This window comes from Pholcus phalangioides, unplaced genomic scaffold (assembly GCF_987345545.1).
Source record: "Pholcus phalangioides strain wild (caught in Gottingen) unplaced genomic scaffold, Ppha-v1.0 ptg000007l_1, whole genome shotgun sequence".
NCBI lineage: Eukaryota > Metazoa > Arthropoda > Arachnida > Araneae > Pholcidae > Pholcus > Pholcus phalangioides.
The window spans coordinates 21,888,571-21,900,884 of record NW_028301600.1 but is presented as its reverse complement, the minus strand read 5'-3'; positions in this window follow the sequence as shown (position 1 = coordinate 21,900,884).

The window sequence follows — 12,314 nt, the reverse complement described above, 5'->3', positions numbered from 1 at the left end:
AAAAAAACAATATATAAAATAGAATCTCGAAAGCTCGAGGGGTTCTGGAATTTTTCGAATTTTTTTCTCAAAAAGCGCTCTTCACGCATTTTTTCTTTTGATTCTGCCAATCTTACTGCCTTACGAGTAATTCCAGTTTTAAGGGGTCATGATCTCTAGGGTGAGATCTTCAGTGGACCCTCACGCCAGAATTTTCCACAAGCCCTTCTATAATAAATATATAATGTAAAAAAATAATAACGTATTCATACATCGGGACCCAGGGATATTAGGAGAGCCCCTGTCAGCCTCTTTTATAAAGAAGCCATTGGCCTTAACTGATCTAATTTAAACTAACTAAGCCAGTGGTTCTCAAAGTGTGAGCTGCGGTCCTACGGGCGTCGAAAACCTCTGTCAGGGGCATCGCGAAGAGTTGGTATAGTGCAAGGGTCTTCAACCGCTGACACACCACTTGCCACATTTTCAGTTTCAGCAGGGCCGGTGGGCCACTAATCTAAACACATGTTATCAACGAGCTCGGTGGGCCACAAGTATCTCGCCGGTCAGGTGTTGAAGACCCGTGGTATAGTTACTTGTGCGTGTTCAGATCTTTGAAGTTATTCTCTGGAAGACTATTCTGGGGAGCCGTGGACGGAAAAGTTAGAGAACCACAGAACTAAGCTATTGAATTAAAAACAAAATGGGCGAGAGTAAAGATTCTTTACGAATACATAAGTCTAAGGCCCCCAACCCCCTGAAAGCCGATTTCTATTGTTTTTTGGGGGGTCTTTTGTTTGGTAATCATTGTTTTTTTGTAGTATAAAAGGTTTTTAATTTCTCCTTCAAGCTGCTATTCATCATCTCTTTCCTGAAAATCAAAATACGGGACAAACAAATGCCAGAAAAACTTTCTTCGGGAAACTGGAAAATTTCTTGGAAATACGAGACGTCTGACAATCACTAAATCACTAAAACTCATCAAAATTCCAAAAAGAGAACTTGTTACAATCACAGCTTCTTCAGTGAGAGACACGGGTCAAAAGACATCCAGAATCGACTATAAATATGTAGCTCCCTCTTGTTCATAAAATCACCACGATTTTAGTCATATGATAAACCTATATAAACCCTATAACAAACCTATCAAACGCGTATTTCAGTTCATGTTTAGAAATCGGAAACTATTAGTATAAGAAACTTAGGCGTATAAAATCAGTGGATGGGTAGATGGCGTTGCAGTCCAATAACTTGAGCTTTAGATCACACGTATGAATTAATATACAGATGCATAGCTCGAACCGCAAATTACTGGCGAAGCATGGATCCTAGAGACATACGTCCAATTAGAAAAGTATCCAAATAACGTGTGGACCTCAGATACGTCATTCATATTGCTGAGGTTGTATATTTATTAAAATTAAAAAATTAGCTTTTTATACGAACACTGTGCTCGATACCCCAATTAGAAATTTGTTGCCCTATCTTTCCTGGGGCCAAAAAAAGATATTCTACATTTCTAAGTGATATTCGCTGAGATGTTGGAATTCAAAAAGTGAAGAAAAATTGGGGAAAAACAGCATAAAATAACGGAAAATGCTTCTACTCCTCTATTTTTCCCCCAATTTTTCTCCATTTTTTAATTCAAATATTTCGGTGAATACGGTCAAACCTCTCTTTCTCGAAAAACTATATCTCCAAGGAGAAAAAGATTCCTGCATTAATATATACATACTGTACTAAATATCAACGCATTTTCACCTTTGTGACTCGAAGTAATTTTGAAAAAACTATTTCGAAAGCCAAGCCTAGATGATAGCGTAAAGAAAACAAGGAAATTTCTTTTCTTATGCGGGAATATGGCCTTTTCTGGATGATGAAAGAAACTGATAAGAAAGGATTATTCGTATTACAACCTATGTATCTTGTCAATCATAGGCGAATACTATGATTGAGCGGGAGGTGGATGCTATGAGGATGGCTTTTTCAGCATAACAAAACATCAGCCAATAGAAAATTCAAAATTGCATCGAGAAAGCGGTTTGGAACCAGTCATCTGAGTGATGAAGGATAAGATCTGGTGACTCACTCGAATTTCAACGATTCTTAGAACAATGAGAAGTTAAGATTTTAGAATAATGGGGCATTTTTTGCCCCAAAAAAACACTTCACTTTAGAAATTTCATTTTGCGATTTTGTGTAAATGGGCAGTGTACTACGAAGTTTCGGCACCTTAACTGATACCGAAATTATTGCTGAATGTATGGCCGACTCGGGTGATAAAAATACAGCAAACGATGATTCAAAGGATCAATTAAAAGTGACAATTGAAAATGCTAAACATTCTATAGAATCACTGCGTCATTTTCTGGAGGAAACCAAGATACGGCCCGAAATATTTGATAGTATAGATGACGTTGTGAAGGCTCCAAGAGCAAAAAATGTGCATCAGTCTATTAAGCTTACGGATTATATTGAATAAGGTATGTAAATAAAATTTAAATTAAAAAAATATTGGAATGTATTTAAGTGTGCAGTCGAATCCCGTTATAACGAACTCCAAGAGACCGGAGAAATCACTTCGTTATAAACGAATTCCAGGTTTTTGCATTGTTCCTATGTAAACTTATCTGGGGGATTAGAAAAGTATTCGTTGAAACGAGATTTTTCTCACTATAACGGTATTTGTTGCAACGGGATTAGACTGTATTTGCATGATTAGACTAATGCAATTGCTTAACTAATAATTATTAGTTAAGTTACACAATCAATATGTTCAATAATTATAATGTCATTACTATGTAGTAAAATATAGTACAGTATTCCAATTTTTCTCAATCGAAATTTTTGCCGTTTCGGTATGTTTTTACTTTCTTACGCAAAAAACTATTTTTTTGAAAACTGTCTCGAAATATTTTTCGGTCCCGTCAGTTTCGAGATAGAGAGGTTTGAGGGTTGACATAAAGGGTTGTATTACACTTAGAAACGTGGAATTTCTTTTGTTAGTCTCAGGAGAGACAGGGAGACCAATACAAATACAAGGCCACAACATGCAAAATGCCCAACGGGTGGCTTAGGAAAAAGATGCCCATAACAAATATGGATGTGCCCATTACAAATATGAATGATACAACTTTCTAATTGAGTTTCTGAGCATAGGATGTCCATATAAAAAGTTATTTTTTTGTTTTAATAGATATACAACCCCTTACAATATGAACGACATAATCTGAGTTCTACACGTTATTCGGATACTTTTTCTATTTCTATGTCGCTCTAGGATCAACGGTTCACCGATTATTTGTGGTTCAAGGAGTTAGCTATTTACCCTGTGTATGAAATTTCTCTTCTGTGTACTTTTGTGGAAAAGGATTTTAAAATTTTAAGAGAGAGAAAAAAAAATTGTTTATGACACAAAAGAAATAAATACATTTATAAAAACAAATATTCAGTCGGAAAGTAGTGCAGAAGGACGATATTTCTCTAAAACAAACTTTACTGGGTCGTAGAAATGTTGAATGTGATTAGGAATGGAAGAGAGGCGATTTCACACACAAAGACAACACTGAAGATCGGAAATCTTTTTTACCAAAGTTTTTCGAAAGTTTTTAAGACTACTAAAAAAAAAAAACTTTTTTTCAATTCCTTCGACAATTTTTATATATTTTCCTCTCCGGGCACAATTTTCTAAAGAGCAACATTTTTTTTTCCTCCCTCCTATTCCGACGATAATAACAAAATGTACCTAGTTTATTTGGACACCATATGGTGGATCATGGATCAAAAAAAAAGAAAGAAAAGTTCTCTAGAAAAGCTGACTTGAATCCAAGCGAATCTCTTCTCCTCAGTTTTCGTAATTTCTTGAAGCAGCTTCCCAATATGTATGAGCTGTCAATATCATTCTTGATGGGAGGAGCGTGCCATCGCCATCAAGAGTTGAGATTTCACTTAAAACGAACGATCAGTTGAGCTAAAAATATCACGTATCAGTTAACTATTTCTTTTTGTTTTAGAAAAATCGGATTATTGACAAAAAGGGATTTTTCTTTAAAGACAAAGATTTAATTTAATTGAGCGGATGCTTCAGTTTCATTTATTTCAATCTAATGTCAGATTCTAAATCTTTAATTTTTTTTTTCTTTTATAATTTTCATTTTCTGAATGAATAGACGTAGGAGCCGAGATTCGATAGAAGAAAGTCTAACGCATTATCTCATTGCATAAGTGTGCATGTTGGGATTTACTTTCTATCTACATTGCACGAGTATGGGTAGGGGGGGAGACTGTTTTACCTTAGCATATTATTTCTGAAAGAGAATGCATGAAACTGCTCTACAATTATGCAAAATGATCAGAATATTTTGAGTTAGATATGAGGCGTGTTTCCTTTCCACTGTTATTATCTTCACGTTCATTCTATAAAGATCAATAAATCGCAGTCATTATGGGAACCATCCAGTAGATGTAATATTCGTGTGGAAAATAGTACTCATGGGTAACATGAAAGTACAGTATCACCGTGAAGAATCTCATCGCGATGTTGAAAAAAATAAAAAAAAAAGAGAACATTATCCTTCACGTCGAAAAGGAGAAGTTATCCAAACTCTCACCATCATTTTTAGAATTTTCGAAACTTTGTCTCATTTTGTGAAAAGGTTGCGTGGAATGCGAGAGAGTAGCTGATCCAAGTAAATTCATTCTCAACGAACAACTTTGAACATGCAGCCAAAATACTATCGTTTCTACTTTTTCTCGGAACAGCAAACAATCCGAGCTACCAAACTTGCATCATTTGATTCCGAACAACTTGCTCCCTTTCACCTTGAGAACTAGTCGTTCACATCGCAAGTGTTTCCTATGCATTCAAAATTCATGAACATTCCAAAAGATGTAGACAATCGGCTGATGTGTAGAACAACCAACAAAGGCACGAAAAGGAAAGGAATGGCGTGTTTTGGAGAGGGTGGCTCAGAAACAATCAGAATTTCTGTGACTGGACGAACCAAACTTTCTGTGGAAGCTCGTCGAATGCGATGTTGTGTAGCATGTAGTGAAAGAGAGAAATTGTTATTTACAGGCACGTTAGTAACTCTTGCCGGAATAGGGTTATTTAGAAGCTATGTTAAATGGGCTTTATTAGTGATTTTGTTTCTCTAGAATTCAAGCAATGGCTTGAAAGTGCATCTCACAAATGTTTTCATTTATTTTTACTGAGATGGCATCAACGCCATTGTCAATAAATAACTGATAGCGCCAATTTGAACGAACTTTTTCAAGACCAGCATTAACGTTTGTGATTCAACATATTAAATGGTGACCAAACCATTCCAAAAATGGGAGCAGCTACATGTGGTGTTTTAATTGGATGAATAATATATTCTTTTACCATATTAATCAGATCATAATTTAAATGTTTTCATCTCAGCTATAATCCCGTAATGCTTACGAATTGTGCTGAATTCAAGAACCAGACATTTCTCGTAGAAAACTGCGTACATCGGGGTAGAGTAAGTCGAGATAAGATTTTACCGTAGACAACCGATGGGGAATGATACTCCAAATTCAGGTTCTCAGTATGGTTCCCACCTAGTTTAATATAAATAAAAAAGCAAAATACGCTCTGTTTGGTCATCTCGAACAACATTCTCTCAAATGCATGCTCATACATATAATACAACTGGCTTCAAGTTCTAAACTCTCAAAAAATAGAACTTTCTTCGGTATTCTGTAAAATTCAGTGTGTAAGGCTTGATATATACAACTACTTTTAACAGTAAAACAAAGAAGCTTTTTTTTTTTTTTGCTCTATGTATCATTCCCTAGATCCAGGGTATGTTTTACGATGACGATGTTCTGTATCTTCGAGAGAATTCTTGTAATGGAAAGCTTTTAAACGGTTGAAAAAAAAAAGGAGGATGGTTGAGCAAGAGAGAAAGGTTCAGAGAAGCATTTACGTTGACTCTGCTTGAGAGCAGAACAAATAGAGCATGCCCGTTCCTCTAGAGATAGAGTTAGTGAGAGTGGTGCATGACGTCGACAAAATCGGGACAGAAGAGAAGAACCGACGAAACGCAGGCTATGTTATACTCTAGCGCTTAAAAGTTCCTTTTGTGGCTGATCCTATCGAATTTCCCCAGCCGAGGTCTCAGGCATGTTCGCTCAAGAAAATTGAGAACTACAAAGTATGCCGTAGCAATTTCACTTCTACTCAGGGAAATAAAAATAAAAAAAAACAATAGAAATGCAGTAAACTCGAAAAATAAACTGTAAAAAAAGAGCACTCTAGTCGTGTCGTTGAGAATGTTTATCCACATACTGCATGATTCTATTCACAGCTGCGGCAAGAACAAAAAGAAAAACGAAGCACGTTAGTTTTCATTGAAATGTCTAAAAAAATGACTTATTTATCGGATGAATATAATTGTTTTGCTCCGAGAAAATCACTTAAACATTTAAGGGGTCTTATACCTTTTGACGTAGTAAAAAACTTTCTTATGTAGAAATATTATTAAAAATATCATTTATCCACTGATTCATTTCAAATTTTTACCACATTTGATTATGTATTCTATCCTGTGCCATATACAAAAATTTACATTTATTCAATACTTAATTTTTTACAAATTTCCAAAAAAAAGCATTAAAAATTGCTTGCGCGAATAATAAAATAACATGACATCAATGAAATTGAATAAAAATTAATTCGAAATAAAGGAAACTGTTCAGTTCATAACGTGACGAAAAAGATTTGATATTCATTCATAAATACTTGAGTTATGAAACTTTAAAAAATAATAATTTTTAAATTTAAAATTAAATTTTAGATAAGATTGAGTCAATTAAATCTCAATCTTTTTCATCATTTCATGAACACTGAACCGTTCTCTTTATTTTGAGTAACAATTTTTTATTCAATTATATTGATTTCATGCAATTTTATCATGCGTATCAAGCTGTTTTTAATGCATATTTTTGAAAATTTGTAAAAAAAAATAAATATTAAAGGTATGTGAAATTTTGTACTGACATAGGATGACATAGACAATTAAATATATGATATAAACATTTTAAATAAATTAATAGATAAATAGTATTTTTAATATATATATATATATAAAATATTTCTGCATAAAAAAAGTTTTTTACAATGTTGAAAGGTAGGAGACCATTTAAGGACAAGAAATCCTCTTCTGGATTAAGAATCAAGAAGAGCTGCCAGTAGAACCAGGGCCAATTAACACATTGGCCCATCGGTGATGACCTGGGGGCTTACATGATGAGATCTAGTCATAGGATTTTCGAGAACCAGTATGTAAAAATGTAAGCTGTGACTTACAGCCAAGTATGAAGCCCCAGAAAATCACTTTTCCCTGAACCCCACGATGCTGACGCTGAGATGGACTTGCATAGAACCTACACAATAAGGATTCGCACTGGATTCTAGCCGAGGAGTCCAGAGGTGCATTTTATTCATAAAATCTTTTTGACTGCAAATTTTCTAAAAAAAATTAATTCAGTGAGTAGAAATAGTCTCGCTCCTGGAAGGCGGTGGAGAGTCCCCAACAAGACAGGGTAGCTATAAGAAGAAAATATGGTGTAAAGGGGAAAGGTGTCGATGGACGAGAAAAGCCAAGAAACGTTGTTCTAGGAGATATTTGAAATGATAACCCCACACACACACAAGGTATCACTCAAATCTCCCAGTCACATTTGTCATGGTGCTCTATTCTCACCAACTTTATATTTTGCAGTGACTAGACTAGATGGTAGATTTTTAATGAATCCTAGGTCACACGGAAGCAATTCCAATATTTATACAGAGCTTAAGCTGCTAGAGCCATTCCCTGACTGTAAGTACTTGATAGATCACAAGAAATTGACGCCATTTCAAATACAACTAAACAAAGATAGAATAGTCAGAACCAACAGCAATTTAAATGAAGGGGAAATAAAGAAAAAGGCAGTGCAAACAATGCAAAATTAACAAATGTTAACAAACGCGAACACATACATGTGTATACACGAGTAAAACAAATGTTTGCAAGATAATGCTTGCTTAAACAACAACAATAAATAAATAAATTTTGGAAAAATAAGAGAATAGCTGATGACTGTGCATTGGCTCGCTATATTTCATCGAGAAGAATACGGAAGATCGATGTCAGACAATCGAAACGGCCAAAAGCGAAGGAAAATATCACGTAAAATACGTTTCCTTTACAAAGCAGTTTAGTGCACCAATCTCTCGATCAACGACATGGATTTTTTATAGAACTTTTCTCTATTTCGATCCTAAAACGCATTTGGATTCAGCTCTGCATATGTTAGTCCCAGTCTAAAAAGCCATCGTGCGTATAAAATGATCAAATGATTGAACTGATGAGCTCGACATCTAAGCTGGTATTATGGGGGGAAAAGATACTTTGAATTCAAACGTCTATATTCGCGATCACGTACAAAAGACGTGACAACAAATTTTTATGATTTCGTATTCGGCTGGCTTAATCCCTTCTGGAAAAGACAGTACAGTGATACCTCTTCTAACGAAGATGATTCGTTCAGGAATCAGGTTCGTTAGCCGAAATCTTCGTAAGCCGAAACGTGATTTTCCATGGAAAATTCATTCCAGTTTCAGACTAAAATGAACAGCTTCAAAATTGAATAAATGAGAATCTACCGGAAGATCAGAGATATTGGAGATCTTTTTACAGTAAAATCTTTCTTTTGCGGACACCGGCGAGACAAAAAAATTCGTCCGTAAAAGGAAGGTGACCGTTAATGGGGAAATTTGCAATGAATACTTTTTTTATAAAAGGAGGGTGTCCGTTAAGAGGGGGTTTTACTGTATTTTACAACAATGTGCTCACGCACACGACCATCATCAGCTTTAATCTACAAAAGCTGGTTTTCACACAATCCAGTCGAGCAGATAGAAAGATATTCTCTTAGAATGTCCAGACTGTTCAGAGTCTTGCACTGAAAGAATGCGCGCTTTGAAAACATCGGCTTCCTTTTTTTATTGCACTTCCTATCTGCTGAATCATTTTTCATGGAATGATTCAAAAACTTTTAGAAAGAGAAGCGTAGGTACATCTGGAAAAAGATTCCGAGGTGGGCACGAGTTAATCGAACTCGAGTGAGAGCAATTCTAATGATGATTGGTGACAAAATTCAGCTCACGGCGTGCCAGTTTTATGTCAGCACGTGCGTCGATATCAACGAAAACGTTCGTTAGCCGAAAAATTCGTAAGCCGAAGTGTTCGTTAGCCGAGGCATCACTGTATTTTTATCATAAGATATAGAATACGACAAAAGGGAAAAAAGATATATATTATTTATTTTTTTTTTGTTGCGTCCATGCTTCTTTTAAAGTAGAAAAGAACATTTGTCGAGACTATTTAGTTCACGATGCATTTCTTTTCTGTGCTTTTGGTCACGCCAGACCTGTGACTTATGAATATTGCTTTTGGCCTTCGCTGATAGCACGACCGTGGATTTTCGTTTTTGAGTATTTTCTCATCTTAATGCTCACCCAAACGCACTATATTTTTCGTTCACGGTTCGAAAGCCCTCCTCCATCCAAAGAAAAAAAGAAACAAACCTGAATGGTAAGATACTGCCTTGATTTGTGACAGCGAAGGAGAAATGTTGAGATATGGTACGTGAATGATATGAAGCGCGTATACCTATGTTTTGGATCTTACACACGTGAAAGAAGATGGCAATACTCGGCATAAAAAAAAAAAGATTCAAAAAAGCCAAAAAAAATTGAAATTTCCAATGTATGATATTCATAAAGGACAAGATATCGGGACTTTCTGTGTATTTTCGTAGTATTTGAAATAGATAAGATTTAATAGATAGGAGAAACTAAATCTGATAGCAAATACTGTATTTAATATAGTACGGAGGTTTTCAACACCTGGTTGATGCGAAGATGTATTTAGTACTAGTATTAGATTATATAGATGTATTTGAATCGCTAAATGTAAAAAGGAGTCATGTCTTATTTTTTTACAGGAGACATGACCCCTTTTTACATTTATCGATTCATTTAGAAAAGAAAGAAAATTCAACTGCCCTAGCGGGGAATGAAACCCATGTCCTCTCACTTGCCAGGTGAGCGCACTAGACTACAAAGGCAACGAATATCTCAATCTTTTCTTAGGGCTCGTGTGCACTGAATGGAACCGTACATGGATGGTCGGTCCTAATTAAGGCCGAATTTCCCAATTGCTGACACTGCCACCAGATGTCAGACCTGACCTAAATATATCTTCACATCAACCAGCTGCTAAAAACCTTCGCATGGATAGCGGAGAGTGACATCATGCTCGGATAAGTCGCAATCTAGTGGCAGTGTCAGAAATTGTGAGCTTTGGCTTGAATTTGGTTTAACCGTCCATGTACGGTCCCGTTCAGTGCACCCGAGCTCTAAGGAAAGATTGAGATATCCGTTGCCTTTGTAGTCTAGTGGTCTAGGCTTTCTTTCTCTCTTTCTTAAATACATTTTCGCATCAGCCAGATGTTGAAAACCTTCGTATGGATAGTGGAGTGTGACAGCATCCTAGGATTTAACATAGTTACTGTGGCATCTGGATATGCATATGTTACGGTAAATGTTATAAATGCGGTTATTATACACAAATATACGGCCAAATACACAACCGACAAACTGCCCAACGAAGTGACTGAAAAAAAAAAAGATGCCCATAACAAATCCTCGTTGGGCATTTTGCCTGTTGTGGCGTTGTATTTGTTTTTGTATTTATTTATATAAATATGGATGGCATAAATTTCTAAACTACAGCAACCCAGTTAAAAGTGCAATCATAGAAATTAAAAACTATTTTACATGAGGAAATACAAAGCCCATAAAAATGTATACGGTTGCCTTATCTAAGTATGGATAGCTTCTCGATTTACTACAACATGTTTATCGTATTTCTTTTTAAACGTGTCAATTGTGTTAGAATTTACTACCCCCGGGGGTAAGCTATTCTATTTATTAACAACCCTATTAGATAAAAATTCCCTGCGACACCATAACCTCGCATTGTCCCTTGCCAATCGATACTGGTAACGATACTGGTACCTTGTAAAAGCAGTCGATTGGAGGTGTGCTAAAAGTTGATACGATTGAATAATCGACGTTTGCGTGTACCCAAAATTCCAAAACGAACACGGCTATACGCGTTTCGGAACTATATGAAGTTCCTTCATCAGTAGCAGAAACAAAGAAGAAAGAAAAATATTGAAACTCGGAGTTTCAATATTTTTCTTCGCAAACGTCGATTATTCAATCGTATCATCAAACCCAAAAGGTATTTCATTTCTGTACTAAAAGTTCATGGTCCATCCTATTCATCCCGTTGAAAATTTTGAACACTTCGATCATGTATATCTCTTAGACACCTGCGTTCATCCATGTAAACATATTCAAAAAATGAAGTCCCTCTTCATAACTCGACCCCATGTGCCAAGAAGAACACGCGCAGCTATTCTCTGCACCCCCACAGTAGGTATATGTCCCTCTGTAGGTACGGTGTCCAAAACCTTACGGCATACTCCAGTCCAGGATGAACTAAGCCCCGGAATAGTGAATGAATCACTTTAGGGGAACGTGAAGACACCCTCTTAAGAATGAAATCAAGCATTCTGTTCAGTTTTCGATCCCCGCTGAACAGTGTTCAAAAACCTAAGGCGCTCGTCAATAAGAATACCCAGATCCTATTTGCATCCGGAAAATAATAACCCACTAATACGCATAATCACCGAGTATTTTGGTAAGTTTGATAAACTTCCCTAAATTTATCACGTTTACCAGCGATTATGCCTAGCATTCAAGCGTCGTTGGTAAATTTGATAAATTTACATAAATTAGTCGTTTTTACCCGAGACTATGCATAGCACCCAAGCGTCTTTGGTACATTTGTTAAAAAGTTTTTAAGTAATAAAAAAATTATCACTTTTACCGGTGATTATGCTTAGTACCTAAGGTATTCGCGTCGTTGGCATGATGATAAATCGCACTATATGATATATTATATATGATAATTCATACAGCATCATTATGTCGGGGTACGATCGTAAAATTTGTTATCATTACACTGGGGTCCGGCTATATTCATCATGCATCCTGTAGAGCCAGACAAGGTCCAGGCTCTGCCCCGTGGGGGATATAAGCGCATTACCCCGAGGGGTTGGGCCACGCTAGAGATCATCATACATATTATACTCATTTTGAATTTTTTCATACTTATCAAATTCACCAATTACACTAGGTTATTATGCATAATCGCAAATAAAGGCCATAAATTTCAAGCATTATCAAACTT